Source organism: Balaenoptera acutorostrata, chromosome 3 (genome assembly GCF_949987535.1).
Source record: "Balaenoptera acutorostrata chromosome 3, mBalAcu1.1, whole genome shotgun sequence".
NCBI classification, from domain to species: Eukaryota; Metazoa; Chordata; class Mammalia; order Artiodactyla; family Balaenopteridae; genus Balaenoptera; species Balaenoptera acutorostrata.
Genome location: NC_080066.1, coordinates 16473670 through 16495396, shown reverse-complemented (window position 1 = coordinate 16495396; position 21727 = coordinate 16473670).

Sequence of the window (21727 nt, the reverse complement as noted above, 5' to 3'; positions counted from 1 at the left end):
ATTAATTAACTGAAGACACATTTTTAAATGGATGAAATGCAATGAGTCATTTTCTGTGTGTGTTTAAATTTTGATGTTTAACGTTCCAAATATTTTAGGAAGCCTTCTATGGTATCAGCAGTTACGTCGTTAGTTATTTTAGAAGCGAGAAGACTTCAGTTGAAGTTTTTAGAAGTGGCTATTGTAAATGAAGGAAAAATAGTATTTTTCACAGATTAGTTTGTGGGAGATGTAAGAAAGGAGGGTCACAATAGGATGGTGTTAGTAAATTCTTCCAAGTTGTTGGAATTTGGCAAGAAGGAAGGTTTTGCTTATAATGAGTTCACTAAAAACCTATGGTTTTCATTTAAAAGTTTTCATTTACTAGTTTGTTCATAGCCTCCTTAGGTAACTTGGTTCTTTATAAGAAAACGTGAAATAGAAAATCTAATATGGAAAGGAAACGCACATGAGAGGAAAAGATGATGAATTTATGCTTTGAGAAAGACAGCTATTACCAGCAGAGGGAGCATGTTAACTGGATTTTCGATAGTGTTAACATTTCTCACAGTTAGCAGTGGCTGAGTAATACGAAAAGGGTAAAAAAGCAAAGTCATAAAAGTGCCTTGTACCCTGGTAAGTAGGATTAATTACATTCCTTCAGGAGAATCTCTGCATTGTGCTTTTATGAAATTGGACATGAGGCTGAAACTGGCAAACTGAAGAAAATGTGATAATAAATGTTGTTTTAGTCATGTTTGCTGCTGTGAAGTTCATAACTTTCTTTTCCTGCCTTCTGTTGGGATGCAGGAAGAGACGTCTGATTTTTGAGCACTAAGATGTGGTTGTGCAGATGTTCACGTTTTTGACAAAAATATTATTCTTGTACAACTTTTTTTTCCCTAAGAAGCTTAATCGTGTTAACTTATCTTCCATTTAAATTTTATATACTAGACTTCTATGTGAAAGTTTTGCTTAACTTTACACAATCCTTTTGTAACAAAAGCAAACTGATTTTAGAGCAGGCTGTGCTCATTTTGTATTACCTGCCAAAACTGAATATGTCATAGAAGGAGTAAAAATAGCTGTAGTTTAAGCAATCGATTCTTCAAGTTAATAGTTGCTTCAAGGTAAAAGTTTTTGGTAGTTCTTTTGGTTATTCTGTTTCAAATGTACAGAATTCCTTGAGATGGCACAGACATAACCAGTGTTCTTAAAATATTAGCCACAAAGGGAAAATATTACCCTATAATTAAATGAAGATGAGATTTTCAAATATGTGAAACTCAGTAAATTACATTTTTGTAGGAATTTTAATTTTGTCTCCTCTAAAAAACTGTAAATCTGGTATACATTGTTACTATAGACTAGGTATGCCCAAACCTGTTGGTTAAAAGAACGAAGTTTAATTAAGTTAATAATAACAGCTTAATTAATGGTGAATAGTGTGATCATTCCAGAGAGAAAATAAGACAGTGTACAAGTTTACCTGGAGACTTAATCGATGCAAAATAAATAAGTGAATAAATCAAGTCTAGAGGGTTGGGGACAGGAGAGATGAAAAGACAAGGGCAAGAAAATGGCAGATAAAGCTGGGATGAAATTAGTATCCAAAAACATAATCTGTAAACTTTATACATTTACTGGAGTCGTACACAAGTTTGACTGACTTCTTCATAGTAGGAGATAAAAATGTTATATCATTTTCCTTTTTTTAATTAAAAAAATTTAACAGCTTTATTGAGATAGAACAATACACTTCACACTTGGAAAATATTCAATTTGGTGGTTTTTAGTATATTCACAGATGTGTGCACCCATCACCTCAGTTAATTGTAGAACATTTTCATCACCTCAAATATGTATACCTTGGCTTTTACCTCTCGGTTCTTCAGCCTACCCCCTATCTTCAGCAATAAGAAACCACTAATCTACTTTCTGTCTCTATAGATCTCCTTATTCTGGATTTTATATGAATGAAATCACATAGTATGTGGTGTTTTGTGACTGGCTTGCCTCACTTAGCATAATGTTTTCAAGGTTTATCTATGCTGTAGAATATTATCAATACTTCATTTTTTTTTTTAATTTTTTAATGTTATTCTTGTCTGCTTACATTCTTTTTATGTATGTATGTATGTATGTATGGCTTTGTTGGGTCTTCGTTTCTGTGCGAGGGCTTTCTCTAGTTGTGGCAAGCGGGGGCCACTCTTCATTGCGGTGCGGGGGCCACTCTTCATTGCGGTGCGGGGGCCACTCTTCATCACGGTGCGCGGGCCTCTCACTATCGCGGCCCCTCTCGTTGCCGAGCACAGGCTCCAGATGCGCAGGCTCAGTAATTGTGGCTCACGGGCCGAGTTGCTCCGCGGCATGTGGGATCTTCCCAGACCAGGGCTCGAACCCGTGTCCCCTGCATTGGCAGGCAGACTCTCAACCACTGCGCCACCAGGGAAGCCCCAATACTTCATTTTTTTAATGGCCAAATACTATTTCATTATATGGATATGCTGCTTTTTTAAAAAGCCTTTCCTCCATTGATGAATGGGATTATTTCCACCTTTTAGCTATCTTGAAAAATGCTGCCCTAAACACTGTGTACAAGTTTCTGTGTGGCATTTGTTTTCACTTCTCTTGAGTATATACCCAAGTGGAGTTGCTGGATCACATGGTAACTCTGTGTTTGATCATTTGAGGAACTGCCAGACTGTTTTCCAAAGTAGCTGCCCCATTTTCCATTCCCATTACCAGTGTATTAAGGTTCCAGTTTTTTCACATACTTGCAAATACTTATTATCCTTTTTTTTTTTTTTTTTTTTTTTGGCTGTGTTGGGTCTTCGTTGCTGCGCGGGCTTTCTCTAGTTGCGGCCAGTGGGGGCCACTCTTCGTTGTGGTGCGCGGGCTTCTCATTGTGGTGGCTTCTCTTGTTGCGGAGCACGGGCTCTAAGTGCACGGGCTTCAGTAGTTGTGGCGCACAGGCTTAGTTGTTCTGCGGCATGTGGGATCTTCCCAGACCAGGGCTTGAACATATTCCCCTGAATTGGCAGGCAGATTCTTAACCACTGAGCCACCAGGGAAGCCCCTATTATCTGATTTTTTTTGATTCTAACCATCACAGTGGGTGTGAAGTGGTATCTCACTGTGATTTTGATTTGCATTTCCCTGATGATTAACGATGGTTACTTGCTCTTTAATGATCATAGAATAAAAAGAAATAACTTGCTAAATGTCATACATCCATATTTCTGCTATGTACATGGGCCCGAGAGAATTTTATTTTATGCATCTTCTTGAAGAGGACTCTCTAGGGAATAATCTCCTCTAGAACATTCCTGCAGTCAACATAATAATATGTCTCACAGGGTAAAGAGCAGTTAATAAATGGCTCCATGTCAGAGTTGGGGGATGTGAAACGTACAAGAAAGATCAGAATTTAGAACTGTTTTATTATCAGAGCCACCTAATGTTTCTTTAATGATGTTGATTAAAGAGACAGCTATTGCACAAATATACATTTTCTCTGAAGCACATCTAGTGAACAACTGAGGTTCATTTATTTGTCATTATAGGTGTGATAAGCTTGCCAAATATAAGTCCACAATTCTGTTTACTCTGTTTGCTCTGCTTGAAATTAAAAGGAAACTATTTAGGGCTGCTTTGAAGAGCTCATTCTAAAGAATACAATTCCTATTTTTCTTTCCAGGAATCTTTTGTTAGCAGGTTGGCTCTGCAAAGATTATGAATCCTGTCTCCTGCTGAATGTCTGCCCCATTAGAAACTCAGTTTCACTATGCTTTTATCCCCTGTAGATTCTATGTTGATCTTCCCAGATTTCTACAGTTGGGTTGAAAATAATAATAGGCAAAAGCCCTGGGAAGGATTCATCCTCTTGGGTGATTTTGCTGCTGGGACTCAAACAGGGCTATTTTCCTGTGTCCTTTTCTTAAAACAGAGCAGCAGAGCAGGCTGAAACTATGATATTAAGAACCAAAAAGGTACTCTCTTTTTCCCTCAAATTAAACCCTGTGGTGTTGAATTAGCCCCTGGAGATGATTGAATAGGGATACTGCATCTGTTCAAGAATTAGATACCTTACAGTTACTAAGACTGCATTTGATTCTATATTATTCCCTTGTCAGAACCTTATAAATCATTTCATAATTTTGAAAGAACTGTAGGAAGTTGTGATAAAACTTGACTATCTCGTTGGCAGCCCTTTGTTACTGACATTTTCCTCTAGCTTTGGGGATTTAATCTTTTTGATGATTTGGTTAATGTGTTCTAGATTCTCTGAGTTTGGCAAAGAGAAGTTAGAATTTTAAAAAAATCACTAACTGCCCTCTTTGTGAAATTTATGAGTTTCAATCCCTCTACTGTGAATTTTCACCAAGCAGATGAAAAAAATTCAGCAATATACAAAGATGTTGCTAGGCTGCCCCAGCAGATATACAAAATAACCAGGCAAAATTGTTCTGATTCATTATCATATATCAAGCACATAGTTGTATATTCTTTTATCAGTTAACTTTCAACTAGTGGGAGAATTAAATTCAATCAAAATTTGTTTCAAGTTTGTGAAGTTCCTTGGCACTACAGTGAACAAAAAAATATGTGGCTTGAGTAAAGAGGCAGAAAGAGATTTAAAAAAAAAAAAGATTTACTTCCTTAACATTTTATAGTTATCCGGTAACAGGAACTCTGTTAATAATAGTATCGCCAATAACAGTAAAAAAAAATGAGCCAACGCGAAGCGTTTCCCAGAAAGTCTCACCGTCCTCGCAGATTTGGTTAAATCTCCTTTGTTGTTCCCTGGCAGCTCACCAGAGCAGAGAAAGGTAGGGAAAGGAGGATTTTTCCTGGGCCAAAGTAGCCACTTCCACTGGCTCTGTCCGCTCTAATTTGTCATCATTTAATTACTCCCTATGCCCTCGGTTTGGACCATTGTGAGTTATCAGGACCTGTGTGTGACCAGTGCAGGCAACTTGCGGTTTAATGCTCTGCAATTGCCACCTTGAAATTCTTAATCTTTGAATTTGTGCTAAATAAGTGAATTCTGATGGAGCAATGGAATATGCGGGGGGTGGGGAGGGGCTTGGAGCCTTGTTTCAGGCGGGGGCCGCCTCCTGCCACCTCAGTGCCTCCCAGGACAGACGCTCAGGCACCTGCTCTCCTGTCCCTCCCAGCATGCGCCCTGTGGCCTCCACCGGCAGGGGGGTGGGGGCGTGGGCGGGATGGTTGGAGTTGGGAAGCACCCTATGTGCGCAGTTGCGGGGCGGGGCTGTGAGGTCTCGGCTCTCCCAGGAGAGTGCAACATTAAACAGCAAGTAAAAAACACCGTGGCTGGTTGAGAGACGGACGGGGAAATGGAGGAGAAAGCTTTCTGCCAGTTTTGTGAACAAGAGGTCCCGCATTTTCATTTCGCACCGGGCCTTGCAAATTATGCAGCTGGCTCTGTCTGTTACACAGCGATTCTCCCTTCTCACCCTTGCTATCACGTTGTTTTCTTTTGAAACGCGTGGATAGCATAAAAATAACATCATGTTTTCCTAGTTTTTTTTTTTCCCCCACGCGTCTGAGTGCTTTTACGGGTTTTTCCACTGGTCAGATCCACTCCTAAAGCTCAAGGATTTCAATGACACTTTCCTACAAAGGCCATTGTCCTAAGTATGCCAGGGATTAATATCTGTCTGAATGGATTTTTTTTTAACCTCGAGGTAATCCAAGGAACCATGACATAAAAGATTTTTGTAATGTTTGTAATGTCCCCATACTTATTTTTGTTATAGTCTGTATCCATTAGCAACATAATTTTACAGTAACAGACACTTATCCACTTACCTCTAAGGCGTGACATAAAGGCTGGTCATTGGTTTTCCTATAGTTTTTTTTTTAAATTAATTAATTAATTTTTGGCTGTGTTGGGTCTTCGTTACTGTGCGTGGGCTTTCTCTAGTTGTGGTGGCTTCTCTTGTTGTGGAGCACAGGCTCTAGGTGCACAGGCATGCGGGCTCAGTAGTTGTGGCTCACGGGCTCTAGAGCACAAGCTCAGTAGTGGCGGTGCACGGGCTTAGTTGCTCCACAGCATGTGGGATCTTCCTGGACCAGGGCTTGAACCTGTGTCCCCTGCATTGGCAGGCAGATTCTTAACCACTGTGCCACCAAGGAAGTCCTCTTGTAGTTTTTTGATTGGAGTGCTTCCCTCAGTAGGGTGGGCAAGTCCCAGGGTAAATTTTGTTTTCAGATACGGAAGGCCACTGAATACTCCTCTCTGGCCCCTGTAAAGTAAAAAATGGTCATGGACCCTTATAGATCACTCAGAAAATACTTTCAGATATTATCTAGCCCTACATATTGATATGCCATAGGGCAAATTTTTGTAATTGGTAGAATTTGATAACAAGCAAAAGACAAAAACCTATCATATCTTTTAGCAGGAATTTGTAAGGTATAAAACAAAATATGGACATATTCAAATATGTGGTGATTAAATGAGCATGCTGGAACGTCATTTGGCTCAGAAAAAAATATCTGTCTCTACAGTCATGACCACATGATGATATTTAACTTTTATTTACTTCTAAATTCCCATTCACACCCCAAAGCTTCTGCCTCTGATTGACTCCGTCTAGTCAGAGTAAAACCTTCATTTCAAAATTTGAAAGTCTTATGGAGGCTGAAGTAAATGGATGTGTGCATAAAATTGTATTTATTTTCCGAGGTGATACTTCACTAATACTAAAGACTGTCCATTGACGGAATTACCGTCAAGGAGGAATCAGTCCACGTGCATTGATGCCGAGGATGGTCTGTTCTTCTCACGTCCAGAGCAAAGCATCATGGCCTGCGAAGCTGATTTGATCACCTCTGAAGTCCAAGAGCCAGGTATCAATCCTGGGTTCTGCTGCACATACAGGACTGGATTCACTGGCCAGTGGTCGGTTTAAATGGAAATGAAAAACCTTCCACACTTCATTGGCTCAAAACTGTCTTTTCTGAGCTGTTCTGGCATGCTGGCTGCTCCTGTTATTACCCCATCCCTCTACCCTCCCTGTCCTTCCTACAGCTACAGTCTTGTCTTTTACTCTGTGATTTAGAGGCATTCTGGGTATTCTGATTTCTATCCGGGCTGAATCTCCTGGACCAATTCTTCACCTATCTTTAGCAGGCCCTAATCTGTCCCCATGGCTAGGTTATAATTCTTGATGAGGCTCCCCACTGTTATTATTTTTTTCATTTTATTGTGGCACTCAGCTTCAAATCCTGATAATTGGGAACTCAGCATATTGGGGACTAGAAAGAATCATAATTTTTCTGTCTTTCTCATTAAATATTAAGCTCAATTATCTTTCCCCCATCATCAGCAATTATATAGCCTTGCATAAATTTACACTGCCACGGTAGTCATATTGCCCAACTGAATTTCTGGCAAGTATGAATGTCATTGTCAGAGGTAATTTATAGCACAAATCAAAGAGAGAGCATCCTTAACTAAACTCTCTTTCCCCTTGACTCTCTGGAAGCGTAATTAGAAAACTGTAGAAAGCTGCATGTGAGGACACATGGAAATGTAGTTGCTATATTAAAGGAAAAGAGAATTAACAAAGTAAAATGATTATTGCTGACTTCTTTAAAGTGTGTCTGTGTGTGTGTTTGTGTGTGTGTGTGTGTGTGTGTGTGAAAGAGGTAAAAATCAAGGAGAGATGGCAAGTCCTTATTTTCCTATATAGTTGGGTCAGCTCACTTAAAATTTCTTTCAATAAACAACAGACATCACACATTTGTCAACGATACAACTCAACTCTCTGCAAGGCATTGTGGATACATTGAAAAATAAGACAAAACCTTGTTTTGTTTTCAGTGAACTTTCTTGAATGAAGACCACTCTGCAGCTTTGAAAATGAGTTAAAAGAGAAGGAACGATAACTTACTTGGGCCATTTGCTATCATCCTTTATGTCTATGTTGTATGGGAGGTTAAACAATTTTTCTCCTTTTCAGTGTCCAAGCTTGGCAAGGTAATTTATGTAATGTCACTGAAGCCTGAAATAGGCAATCTACTTATTTTCTGCAATCCAAAATAATTAAAGAAAGGGTGGCCTGATGCATTTTCATGTCCTATGCTTGAAATATTTGTAGAGAAAAATGGACAGTGGTTTTTCCCTAAGATTTTGTCATTTTACCGTAGGAGATTCTGTGCCTTTTGGTATTCAGTGAGTCTGTAGTGTATAAAGAATATTTGGTGTACAGTAAGATAACACAAAAGGTGATTTTCAACTTACTAAACTTGTTAAAGTTAGATGGCATTTAATGAGACCCTGATTCTGAGAAGAAAAAAAAACTTGCCCTATGTGTATTATTTTTCATTATAGTTTGTTCAATCTCTGTCCTTGTTTTCCTGCTTGAAGTTCTTCCTTTGCTCACACATTTAGTGGTGTAAGGGGAAGGAATAATAGTCAAAGTAGAAATAATAATCCGTTCCTGTTTCACACCATTCTTTGCATTTTTAAAAGGGAATAATCATGAGCTGTATTTAAAAGCAAAGTGTTCTTTTGAAGAAAGATTGGGTTTAAAAACCATCAGAATAAAACTACATTTTTCTCAAAGAAAATGACTTACTGTTTTCTACCTTAAAGTTTCCTGAAAAACATTGTCATAGTTTAACGTAAATGGTAAGTGCAGTCATTCTAATATCTCCTGCAGGTATCCGACATTTACTCTCCAAGCTGTACCCAAATAAGTTTTCATTTTTGGATTTAGAATTTTATAATGTTTTTGAAATTTTATCTTTTTATGAGGATTATTCAGAAAGTAAAAATGACAACACAGATAATTAAATCCATTTCCAGGTGAAATATTAAGTATTTCATTCAGGAGGGATTTTAGTTGAATTAAATTGACTCATAGTAAAGACTCAGTGCAAATATTGTATTCCCACAGGGAGTACATTCTGCTGTTAGGAATCACCCTAATATAGACACTTCACAATTCAGAAAAATTTACCTCTCAGTTTTATGAGGTACATGTCTTATACTAAAAGCAGAAATAGTGTGGTTTCCCCCCATCTATGTATTTTACATCTGCATCATCAAACAATAATTATTTGGTGACTTTATTTTCCATCACTAATTGAAGCAAAAATTTACATTTCATTAGGAAGTGAGCTATTAGGATACAACGAATAATTAAAGGATATTTTTATTTTTTTATTATGCATTAGGAATTTTTTTAAAAGAGTGGATTTTAGAAAATTCATGTATGAAATGTTGGATTGCATAGAAGCTGAAAGTTCCTGTTACCATTTTAAACACACACAAAATATGATGGCAGAACTATGTCCACATACATTACTAATAATTATGAATAGAGATGGGTTTAAATCCATTAACACAATCTCTGAGATTCATTAAAGAAAATGAAACCAAATACTATGTTTCATTCATTCTAAGATGCATATTATTTTCACACTTGTCAACTCTGAAATTCAAAATACCTTATAACATGTCTAGGCAACACTTATGATGTAGTTGCCACTAAGCAGTGCAACTTGCTTAGTATCCTTTGTGGCATGATTTGGCTATAGCAACCCTTTGATGTTTCAGTCAACAAATCTTTAAGGATCATTTGAAAGAAATCTGAGTCTGTGCTGTTTGAAAACCTTCTGTTGACATCTTTAGATAAGATTAAGAAAGCACTGACATGAAACGTTGCAGGGTGAATGTCAGCAGCTTGGAAGGAAATTCTGGAGACAAGTTTGATAATCTTTTAATAAATGATGTCTCGCCAATCCTCTTGATGGCATAGAGGACAATATCATATGTGAAGAAATTTTGTTCTGAGGATATCTTTACCATTTTATTTCTCTTTTCCTTTTCTCAAGGCACGCACACAATTGTTATAAATTAACAACCAATTTCTAAGTATTGTATTTATGAGTTTCAATTAGTGCAAGATTGTAGTTCTAAGTAATAAATGCATTATTTGTTTTTATATATTTGTTTATGTTCATTTGTAATATACATTGTATTTATTTATTTATTTATTTATTTATTATTATTATTTTTTTTAATGATTATTCTGTGTTTATTTTATTTATTTTATTAATGGCTGTGTTGGGTCTTCCTTTCTGTGCGAGGGCTTTCTCTAGTTGTGGCAAGCGGGGGCCACTCTTCATCACGGTGCGCGGGCCTCTCACTATCGCGGCCTCTCTTGTTGCGGAGCACAGGCTCCAGACGCGCAGGCTCAGTAATTGTGGCTCATGGGCCCAGCCGCTCCGCGGCATGTGGGATCTTCCCAGACCAGGGCTCGAACCCGTGTCCCCTGCATTGGCAGGCAGATTCTCAACCACTGCGCCACCAGGGAAGCCCTACATTGTATTTATTATTGTATAGTTATTTATACATTAATTGACAGAAGTTTTTCTTTCACAGAGGTGAATAACAAAATGGTATACATATAGCCAGCTTACAATTCCCTGGTGACATATGGCATTGAGAATCTTTTCATATGCTTCTTTGACATTTGTCTATTTTCTTCAGGGTGGTATCCGTTCATGTATTTTGCCCATTTAAAAAAATTGGATTCTTTGTTTTCCTATCATTGAGTTTTAAGAGTTCTTTTTGTATTTTTGATACCAGTCCTTTACCAGATATGTATTTTGCAAATAATTTCTCACAGTCTGTGGTTTATCTTTTTATTCTCTTAGTGCTTTCATAGAGCTGAAGTTTTTAAATTTAATAAAGTCTAATTTTTCCATTTTTTTCCCTGGCTAGTGTTTTTGATGTTCTGTCTAAAAAAGTCATTGCCAACTCAAAGTCGCCTAGATTTTCTTCTATGTTATCTTCTACATAGAAGATAGTATAGTTTTATAGTTTTACATTTTATATTTAGATCTATGATCCATTTTGAGTTCACTGTTATGAAAGATGGAAGGTGTGTGTTTAGATTCATTATTTTACATGTCAATGTCTAGTGTTCCAGGACCATTTGTTGAAAAGACTATCGTTCCTCCAGTGACTTGTCTTTACTTCTTTGTCAAAGATCAGTGGACTCTATGTGTGAGGGTTAGTTTGTCGGCTCTTTATTCTGTTCCATTCATCTGTTCTTTTATTATTTTGCTGATACTGCACTGTCTCAATCACTGTAGTTTCATAGTAAGTCTTGAAGTCAGGTAATGTCAGTCCTCTGACTTTGTTCTTCGATGTTGATATGTTGGCTACTTTGAGTCTTTTGCCTTCCACATAAACTTTAGAATAAGTTTGTCAATAGCTACAAAATAGCTTGCCAGAGTTTTGACTGGAATTGCATTGAATCTGCAGATAAAGTTGGGAAGAACTGTTTGCTTAACAATATCAAGCCTTCCTATCCAAGTACATGAAATATCCCTCCATTTATTTAGGTCTTTCTTCTTTGATTTCTTTCATCTGACTTTGGTAGTTTTCCTTATATAGATCTTGTACATATTTTGTTAGGTTTATACCTAAGTATTTCATTTTTTGATGGTAATGTAAATGGTACTGTGTTTTTAATTTCAAATAACAGTTGCTCATTGTGTATATAGGGAAGCAATTGATTTTTATATGTCAACTTGTGTCTTTTAACCTTGCTGTAATCACTCATCAGTTCCAGGAGTTTTTTGTTGCTTCTTTGGGATTTCCTGCATGTAATCTGTGAACAAAGATAGTTTTATTTCTTCCTTCCCAATTTGTATGCCTTTATTTCCTCTTCTTGTTTTATTGCATTAGCTATGACTTTCAGTACAATGTTGAATAGGAGAAGTTAGAGTGGACATATTTGCCTTGTACCTGATCTTAGTGGGAAAATATACAATTTCTCATAATTAAGTGTGATGTTAGTTGTAGGTTTTTTTGTTGATTGTCTTTACCAAGTTGAGGAAGTTAATCTCTATTCCTAGTGTACTAGTTATGGTTTTCCAGAGAAATAGAACCAACAGGATATATATTTACTGTAAGAAATTGACTCGTGATTGTGAGGGTTGGGAAGACTGAAAATCTGTAGTGTAGGCTGGAGACTCAGGGAAGAGTTGACGTTTCAGTCTTGAGTCTAAAAGCAGTCTGGAAGCAGAATAACTTCCTTTCCAGGGGATCTCAGAGCATCTAGACTGAAGTCTGGACAACCAACTGGGTGCCATAGCCTAGCCAACTTGACACATAAAACTGACCATCACATCTAGTTTGCTGACAGTTTTTAAAATCATGACTGGATTTTGGACTTTGCCAAATGATTTTTGAGCATTTATTGATATGAGCATATGATTTTTCTTCTTTAACCTTTTGACATGATGGACCACAATAATTGATTTGCAAATGTTGAAGCAGCCGTTTGTATCTATAATAAATTTTACTTGGTTGTGGTATATAATTCTTTTTATAAATTGTTGGATTTGATTTGTTATTTGTTAATATTTTGTCAAGGATTTTTGCATCTGTGTTCATGGGAGATATTGGCCTGTAGTTTTGCTGTCTTGTAATGTCTTTGTCTGATTTGATATTAGGATAATGCTGGCCTCAGTTAGGCCATGAGTTAGGAACTATTTCATCTGCTTTAGTTTTCTGGAAGAGGTTGTAGAGAATTGGTTTAATTTCTTCCTTCAGTGTTTGGTAGACTTCATGAGTGAACCTATCTGGGAGGGGTGCTTTCTCTTTTAGAAGATTATTAATCATTTATTCAATTTCTTTAATAGATATAGATATATTAAGATTATCTATTTCTTCTTGTGTGAGTTTTGATAAACTATCTTTCAAGGAATTTGTCAATGTCATCTATCAAATTTGTAGAGATAGATAATATTTCTTTATTATTCTTTGAATGTACATGGGATAAGTAGTAATAGCTCTTCTTTCATTTCTAATATCAGTAATTTTTGTCATCTCTCTTTTTTCTGGCTAGAAGTTTATCAATTTTATTGATCTTTTCAAAGAACCAACTTTTATTTTTCTTTTTGGCCACGCGGCATGCAGGATCTTAGTTCCCTGACCAGGGATCGAACCCGTGCCCCCTGGAGTGGAAGCATGGAGTCTTAACCACTGGACTGCCAGGGAGGTGATGTCAAAGAACCAACTTCTGATTTCATTGATCTTCTCTGTTTTCAGTGTCATTGATATCTAATTTTTATTATTTCTTTTCTTCTGCCTACTCTGCATTTAATTTATCCTTCTTTTTCTAGTTTCCTAAGGTGGAAGTTTATATTATTGATTTTAGATCTTTCTTTTTCTGATATATGCATTCAATGACATAAATTTCACTCCATGCACTGCTTTCACTGCATCCTACATAATTTGTGTTTATTTAATTTTGATTTTTAATTTTTTTCATTGAAGTGTAATTGATGTACAATAATATATGTTAGAGTTGTATAATACAGTGATTAACAATTTTTAAAGGTTATACTCCATTTATAGTTGCTATAAAATGTTGGCTCTATTACCTGTATGGTACGATTATATCTTTGTAGCTTATTTTATAACTAATAGTTTGTAATTCTTAATCCCCTACCCCTATGTTCCCTCCCTCCACCCTCTTCCCACTGGTAACCACTAATTTGCTCTCTATATCTGTGATTCTGCTTCTTTTTTGTTATATTCACTAGTTTGTTGTATTATTTAGATTTCACATGTGATATCATACAGTATTTATCTTTTCCTGTCTGACTTACTTCACTTAGCATGATACCCTCAAAATCCATCCATATTGTTGCAAAAATGGCACAATTTTATTCTGTTTTATGGCTGAGTAGTGTTCCATTATATATATGTATGTATGTATACTGCTTCTTCCTTATCCATTTGTCTGTTGATGGACTTTGGTTGTTTCCATGTCTTGGCAATTGCAAATAATGCTGCTATGAACATTGATGAATCCTACATAATTTGATCTTTTGGATTTTTATCAACCTCAACATCCCCTTTTTCCTTCCACAAAAAGCACATGTAACTTAGATTTTATTTGTGGATACAAATCATAAAAAGACAATAAGGCTGATCAATTGAGAAAAATTTCATTTTAATAAGTTCAATAAGGCTTATAAGTCATGGATCACGTCCATAGATCGAGGTTAAAATCATGTTTATGCTTTACAATTTTTAAACAGCTACTACTTAACTAAGTAGGAATACTCAGGCAATGATTTGGATTCTCAGTCTCCGCTTGGTTTTGTGGAAATTATATTTTTAATGTCTTCACAGTTGGTAGATTGTCATTCATGTACAAAGCTTTAAAAATCAGCGTATAATTATTTGCAGGAAGCTTGTCAAACAATATAATGCATCATGAAATATCCTGTTTCTCACTAGTGTAAATGTTTTATAGCGTCTTTGTTTTTTAAAGATGTAAAAACCAATCATCTTTCATGCAATATAAAAGAAGAACATATTATTAGGTCAATTCCTCTAATAATTCTACATAAAATATCATTTCTAAGTTTGAGACTTACTTTGGAAAGAGAAATTTCTGTTTTGAATATTTGAGACCAGCACTAGTTAGTGATGTTTTGCTTTAGGTTTGAGGTAATCTAAATTAGTAAATGTCTCTCATTCCCACCTTTATTTCAGGAAGCCGTACTCCCAGCAACAGTCACCTCTGAAGCTGCCTTGATTAGTTATGGTTCTAGACAACCAACTATATAAAATATACATACAGAAAAGACCAATTTTTTGCTTTTAAGATGACATTTTCCCTCATGAGTTTCTATAACCTTGTTGGAAAGGAAAACGTTTTCCATGACTCTCTTAGCGTCCCTGGCTGGGTCTGAAAACTTAACTGGTAAGGACAAATTAATAGGAAAAAAGCATGCAAATGTATTTAATATAAAATTTACCTGACATGGGAGCCTTCATAAGGAAATGAAGACCCAAAGAAACAGTCAGACCTGTGTATTTTTATGTGAGGTTTGAAGAGTAGGTGGTCAGGTAGAAATTTAGTAGGTTAAGGAGTATAAGTGTAATAAACTGGAGAAAACTTAGCAAGGCCTGATGTGTTAAGATTATGCTTGGAGTCCCTCTGTCTTTGGAGATAAGGATGCCCTTTTCCTTTGGGTACAGGGAGGCACCTCTCTTGTGAGGGTTTTATGACCTGTTTTGGGCGAGAAGAGTGAGAGGAAGGTCAGAGAGCCCTTTCTGCTTCTGCCATTTTCTCAAACTCCTTCGGCTGAAAATATTCAATATGCCCAATATGCCCAATATTTTGGGGTAGTGAGCCCCCATATTTTGGTATCTTGAACCCCATCAACCCCTACATTATTTGGGCTTAAGATTTCCCACAGGCTGGTAAAGGCACTTGGAAATGTCATCCTCATGCTTCATTAGGTAGAGAAGTATTTGGAAAGCGATTACAATTAAGTTACTCATTGTTAGAAAATCCATGAGATATGGATTTCTACCAAAACACCATGTTCAAAAATGAGAACAGAATGTAGAATGTAGCTGCAGATGGAGGGCTGGTTAGAAAAGAACAGGTTACCTGTACCTTCAGTGTCCTGGCTATTCACAACGTCTTCCATGAAGGTAGAAAACAGCAAAACTAAATACAGTTGTGAAATCACGGAAGCCCACCACATAGGTGAAAACATTCTGAATTTCTGGAGCTCTTTCCTACTCCATATTATGCCCAGTTTACCCTCCAGCCATCATTTTGTCCTCAATTTTGCTAGATTGCTTTTTTATCTAGTCTGTTATCTTCCTTTCCATGTCTTTCTAATAATTTCAAGTGTCTGTTTATTTTGAACTTTTTCCTTAAAACAAGAAACATACCACTTGTACTTTCCTGGGTAAGTGAGAAAATCTTTTTTTTTTTTTAATCTATATATGTTGGACTTATACTGTGTGATTTCAATGCTTTAAATAGAATAGCATTGAATGACCCAGAATGACACCTTTCTGTTACTCTTCTTATCATCTAAATTGACCCCCTGGAGTCATAGGAAGTACACACCTCCTGAAAACTACAGTGAAAAAAGAAATGGAAGTTTATCTAATTTTCATGTCCTAACTTTGTTCATTTAACTAATGCTTCCTTAGCTCCATGGATCCTACCTGACTTGAATAAGAAATGAGTGTAGGCATTCACAGCATGGTGATTTGCCAATCAAGCCTGTTGTCCATAGTTAACTTGTCTTCCTGTAACTAGAAATTCCTGATTGAATATCTAATTTAAAAAAAAGTGAATGGCCCATGAAGATTGCTGAAAGCAGATAGCTTAAAATCATCAGACATGATTGGCTTCCAGTGGTCCCTCTTAATGTAATAATCAAATTGGGTTATCTTCGAATAATCCAGATTTAATGTGCATCGGAATCAACTGGAGGGCTTGTTAAAACAGATTGCTGGGTCCCAGTCCTAGAGGTTCTTGTTTTTGTTTTTTTTTTCCAACTTTTTTTTTTTGGTTGCACCACTTGGCATGTGGGTTGTTAGTTCCCTGGCCAGGGATTGAACCTGTGACTCCTGCAGTGGAAGGGAGGAGTCCTAAGCACTGGACTGCCAGGGAATTCCCTCCTAGAGGTTCTGATTCACTGAGTAGGGTGTGGGGCCAGATAACTTGTATATCTAACACATCCCCAGTTGATGCTGATGCTGTTGTAAGGGACCACACTTTAAGACCCCTGTTTTTAAGTGAATTCATTCCATTCTCTGACCTCCCCCCAATAGGTAATCTATAAAATAATTCGTGCTGTTCTTTTCATGCTTAAGAATGTTGATTGTGTCTTCTCTGAAAAGGTTACCTGAAAATTTATTTTTCCTTTCCTGAGAGTTAGAAGGTAGGCAGGGGTCCGTTTTCTCAAGAAGCTAATCATTGAGAATGTCAAATAAAATCATGCCAAACACAGAAGGCATCACTCATGCACAGGAAACTTTCACTTTTATTTCAGATGCCTCTCTATTTTGTATATCTTTCTGCTTCTCTGTTGCTGACAGATTGATGATCTACTTTAATATAAATAAAATATTTTAAAAAATAAATGTGTCTTAGGATGAGTTTCAACCATGGCTGCTGTAATAGTCCATCTATTATTTAAAAAGCCATATCAAATAACTAAACATTCTCACTTTTATGTCTATATTTTTGACAAAATGTTCAGGGGAAATTCCACTTTTGGCTTTCTATGGGTGCTTCTTCATTTTCTTAGACCACTGTCTCAGATACTTTCCTGCTATAAAATAACACCAGTCAATTTTGGAAGTGATCACTGCCTCTATCATTGCAAGCCTCTGTTGCCTAGAGGATAGATATCAAACTGGAGTGAAAATGGTGGAGTGAAGTGTGTATGTTTATTCTCAAGTGATAAATGTACTCTTCACTTACTGCTGTAGGCTATAGACATCTCTTTTCATATAAAGATAGGAAAAAAAATCCAACTTAAAAAGATTTTATTAATCTACTCTTTTACGGTCTAATCTCCACCACCATATAAATTACAATTTATATTGTCAGAGGAACTCTGTAGTTCCTCAGGTGATAATATTTCTTTCCATGTGGAGAAGCTTGAAATAATCACAAGATTAAACTTATTTTTAGGAGAAATAAAATATTTTTAATGTTATCTCAAAATGTTATCTTTCTAATTGACTTGGGGTTAGTTAAATCTAAATGATTAGAAATTTGGATTCATTGCGGTTATATTTTACATAGTTCCCTGTGGCATATTATACAAATGGGAACAGATCTCTTCCATCTTTATGTACTTTATATTTTTGACTTTGCCCATTGGTCCCATCAAGAGGTGGAGTCTATTTCACCATTTCTTGACTCAGATCTTGGCCACATGACTTGCTTTGGCCAATGGGGAAAAAATATCATAAGCAGAAGCTTGAAAAATGTTTTGCAATCTGACTTGCTATCTTGTTGCATCTGGAACTCCAAGTACAGCATGTGAATGAACATAGGCTAGCCTCATGGAGAATGAGAGGTTAACGTAGAAAAGAACCGAAGCATCCCAGCTGATATTAAGCTAACCAGCCAGATGTGTGTTAGACCACGTAGACCAGGGATGGGCAAACTATGATCTGTGGGTCGAATCCAACTCACCATCTGCTTTTGTATAGCAGGTATACTACCTTTCAATAAGGTAGTATTGAAACACAGCCATGCTCATCCACTTATATATTGTCTATGGCTGCTTTTGTGCTACAAAAGCAGAGTCGAGTAACTACAACAGAGATCACATGGTCTACCAAGTCTTTTACAGAAAAGGTTTTTTGACTCTTGCCCTAAACCGTCCAATCCCAGGCAAGCTGGCCAAGACCAGAAGAACCATCCAGCCAAAGCACAAAATCATAAGGAATAATAAATATTTGTTGTTTCAAACCTTCTAGTTTTGGGTGGTTTGTTATGCAGTATAAACTGATACTAACTGAAATTAACTGATAACTAATTTTATCCCCATCACCTCAATCCCCGTTTTACTTTTATGTTTGTTAGTGATGCCCTTTCTCTGGAGCTTTTAAGCTTGGAGGCTTGGCCCATAAGCTCAATGAATAAAGAGTTGGATCATGTTAGAGATCATTTAGTCCAATCACTTCATTTTACAGACAAGAAAATAAACTCCAGGGAGAGTATTCAAGGCTACACAGATAGCAACTAACTGGCAATGGGCCTTTCACTTGTGAAACTCAAATCTTTCTTCCTTTCCAATGATACTGTGAAAATGTCTTGATTTGATTGCCCCAGGAGGCAATTTAACATTTGTTCAGTCATCCTTAAGGCAATTTGCACTTCGTCCATATTATTTTTCCTAACGGGGGACTTTGGAACAGGGAATATGGATGTAACAACTTGAGATCACTAGGAATTCTGTCACAAAAATGTTTGAGAGTGGTGTTTAAGAGAAATGATAGTTCATCTCTGATCACATCTGAATGGGTAGTTTGGTCTCATGAAGCAAAAATGTATAATTTTTTGACTTGTTCCTCAGTTTCCCTGAATAATTCTGATAAGCTTCAGTTGGATAAGTTAATTAAATTGTTTGTTTTTACCTTCTCATAGACTTATTTTTGTATTGTATGGCAGACACTTGCAATGCAAATTTTTGAAATGCCTTGAAATATTGGTTAAAATAAATAACTCCGCAAAACTACAGTTATTATTTAAGTTTATCTTGTGGGTCTCTACAGACATAAGAGCAAAATAATGATTTTTAGGATACATATAGGCTGGCTCTTGCAAACCTTTGGCAAGATTAATTTTAGACCTGATATTATAGAATTGATAAGGATGATGATAATTTTAAGCTTGGTTTTATTTTGATTCCATATCTAGCTATTTATTCATGTAAAAACAACTGTCACATGTATTTCTAAAAGACTGGGAATCTAAATGCAAACTCAAAGTAGTTTTATTGATTGTATTTTTGTGGATGTATGTTAGTATTGCTTTTCTTCTGTGTTAATAAAAAGTCAATATACAGAATCAGTTACACGTGTATTATGTATTGACAGTATAATATTTGTTAGGTACATATTACAACGTTATAAAGTAGATTGGCTATAAGTTCTTACTACTTAAAATAGGTTATATTAGTCATTTACCTCTCGCTAAGATGAATCACTGTTAATATTTGGTGTTATATTTCCATATAGCTTTCTACTAATTTGCATATATATGTATATGTCTGTAGTTTTTAAACATAAACTGTATTTTAATGTACACATTATGTATCACCTCAATTATTTTACTGACATTTTGGGAGCATTTTCTGTGTTAGAACACATAGGTCTCCCTTTTCTTAACATGTAATTTTGTAAAATGGATTATCATGATATATAAAAATTCTTTAATTGATAGACATTTAAGTTGTTTTAATTTTTTGTTATAATCAATGCTTTAAGTAATGCTTTTGTACATATTCCCTTGTACACTTATTCAAGTATTTCTGAGGGATAAATTTGAAGAACTGAAGTTCCTGGATCTATATCTGTGCCCATTTTTACATTTTGACTGATTTTGTCAAATGTCCTTCAAAATGGTTGTAACATTGTATAGTCTTACCAATAGTATAAGAGCATGCAAACATTGGATTTTATTAGATTTTTTCACTTTATACCAAGTTGATGGTAAACTTGAATTCCTAAGGTTCTTACTAATTTGATCATAAATGGTGATTTGAGATTTGTATTTATTCTTCTGTGATTTGCTTATTCATATGTCCTAAAGACATTTCTATTTCTTTAAAAAAAATGCGTAGAAATCCTTTGTACACTATAATCCTTATTCTCTCATTCATTTTTACTTTGTTTAAGGGATTTTTCTTACTAAATTTTTTTTTCTTAAATTATACAAATTTTTTATGGCTTCTGGGTTTTAGTTTTGTTTAGGAAGACTTTTTCTATAAAAACATAGTAAAATTTCCTATATTTTCTTCTAAAATTTGTAGTTTTTGACAATTACATTTAGGCCTTTATTATGACAGAAATTTATTTTTGTGAATTTGTGATATAGTGATCTATCTTTAGTTTTTCAAATGGGTAGTCACATTTTAAAATGCTGTTTTTCTCAATTATCTGAAATGTCAACACTATCATATATTACTTATTCTTGTGTGGATAGGTCTGCTTTGCAGTATTTGGTTCTATTTATCTACTTTACCATTTCTAAGACAATCAGACTCTCTTAGGTACTGAAACTTTTTGTTATTGTTTTGGTATTGGAGTTGGAAGATGAATCACTCTTTCACTATTCTTTTTTATTTCTTTAAGATTTTTATAACTTATTTTGCACATTTAGGTTTTCAGTTAAATTCTAGAATCACTGTAAAGTTCCATAAAATTTCTGTTTTAAATTTGATTAAGATTGCTTTGATTTTATGTATTTATTTAAGGGAAGTTAATAGGCTTACAATATTTTTACCTTCACTCCTGAACATGGTATAATTCTCTATGTTTTCAGGTCTTGTCTGTGTCCATGAATAAAGTTTAAATTTAATAGCTTTCTTGATATATCTCTTGTACATCAATTCTCCTGTTAATTCATAGGTATTTTACAGTTTTTGTTGCTATTATAACCTGGATTTTTCTTAAAGTGAAAAATAGTGCTTCAGTCAAAAACTGTTATTTACTTGAACTATCCAACTTCTATATCATATGATATCATATCGTGGTCTGCAAGTCTCAGAATATATTTTAATATGTAAGTGGCTTTTTGAAACTGTTTAAAAATCAAGAATCCAATATTTTATTTCCTATCATAAAAAATGTTTTGCTTGATAAAACAAACACCACTTAAAACTGCCAATGTTTGTAACTGTCATTTCCTTTTTATTATATCTCCTTGTTCTTAATTTCAGATCTTGTCTGTTTATTGGTGCTCATCAGAGGTCTTGGACCTTCTTTGCTTCTCTCCATTTTTCTGAATTTATTTTTGCCAGCCTTGGGGAAAAAGAAACTCATCATATGGAGTACAAAAGTTTTATTGTACTTAAGGACACCTTACTTCTTGGAATATGTTATTGTAGCAAAAGAATAAGAACACCAAGAAAGCTTTGACTCAGGTAATCACAATTCTTCCAATATAGTGTCCTCTTTCAAGTGTGTCACTACCAATGTAGGGTTTGGGGTATCATGTTTGCTGACAGTTGTTTATTTTGTGAAATAAATGATTGTTTATTTCATGTAACAAATTTTTTTGGACAAGTGATATCATTTTAGTTGTTATTACCACTGGGATGGGCAGGGCAAAGGGGAATGGGGCAGGTTGTGGGTTTATGTCCTAGGCGTACAGGTCCTGAAGGTGCAGACCCAGAAACAGCC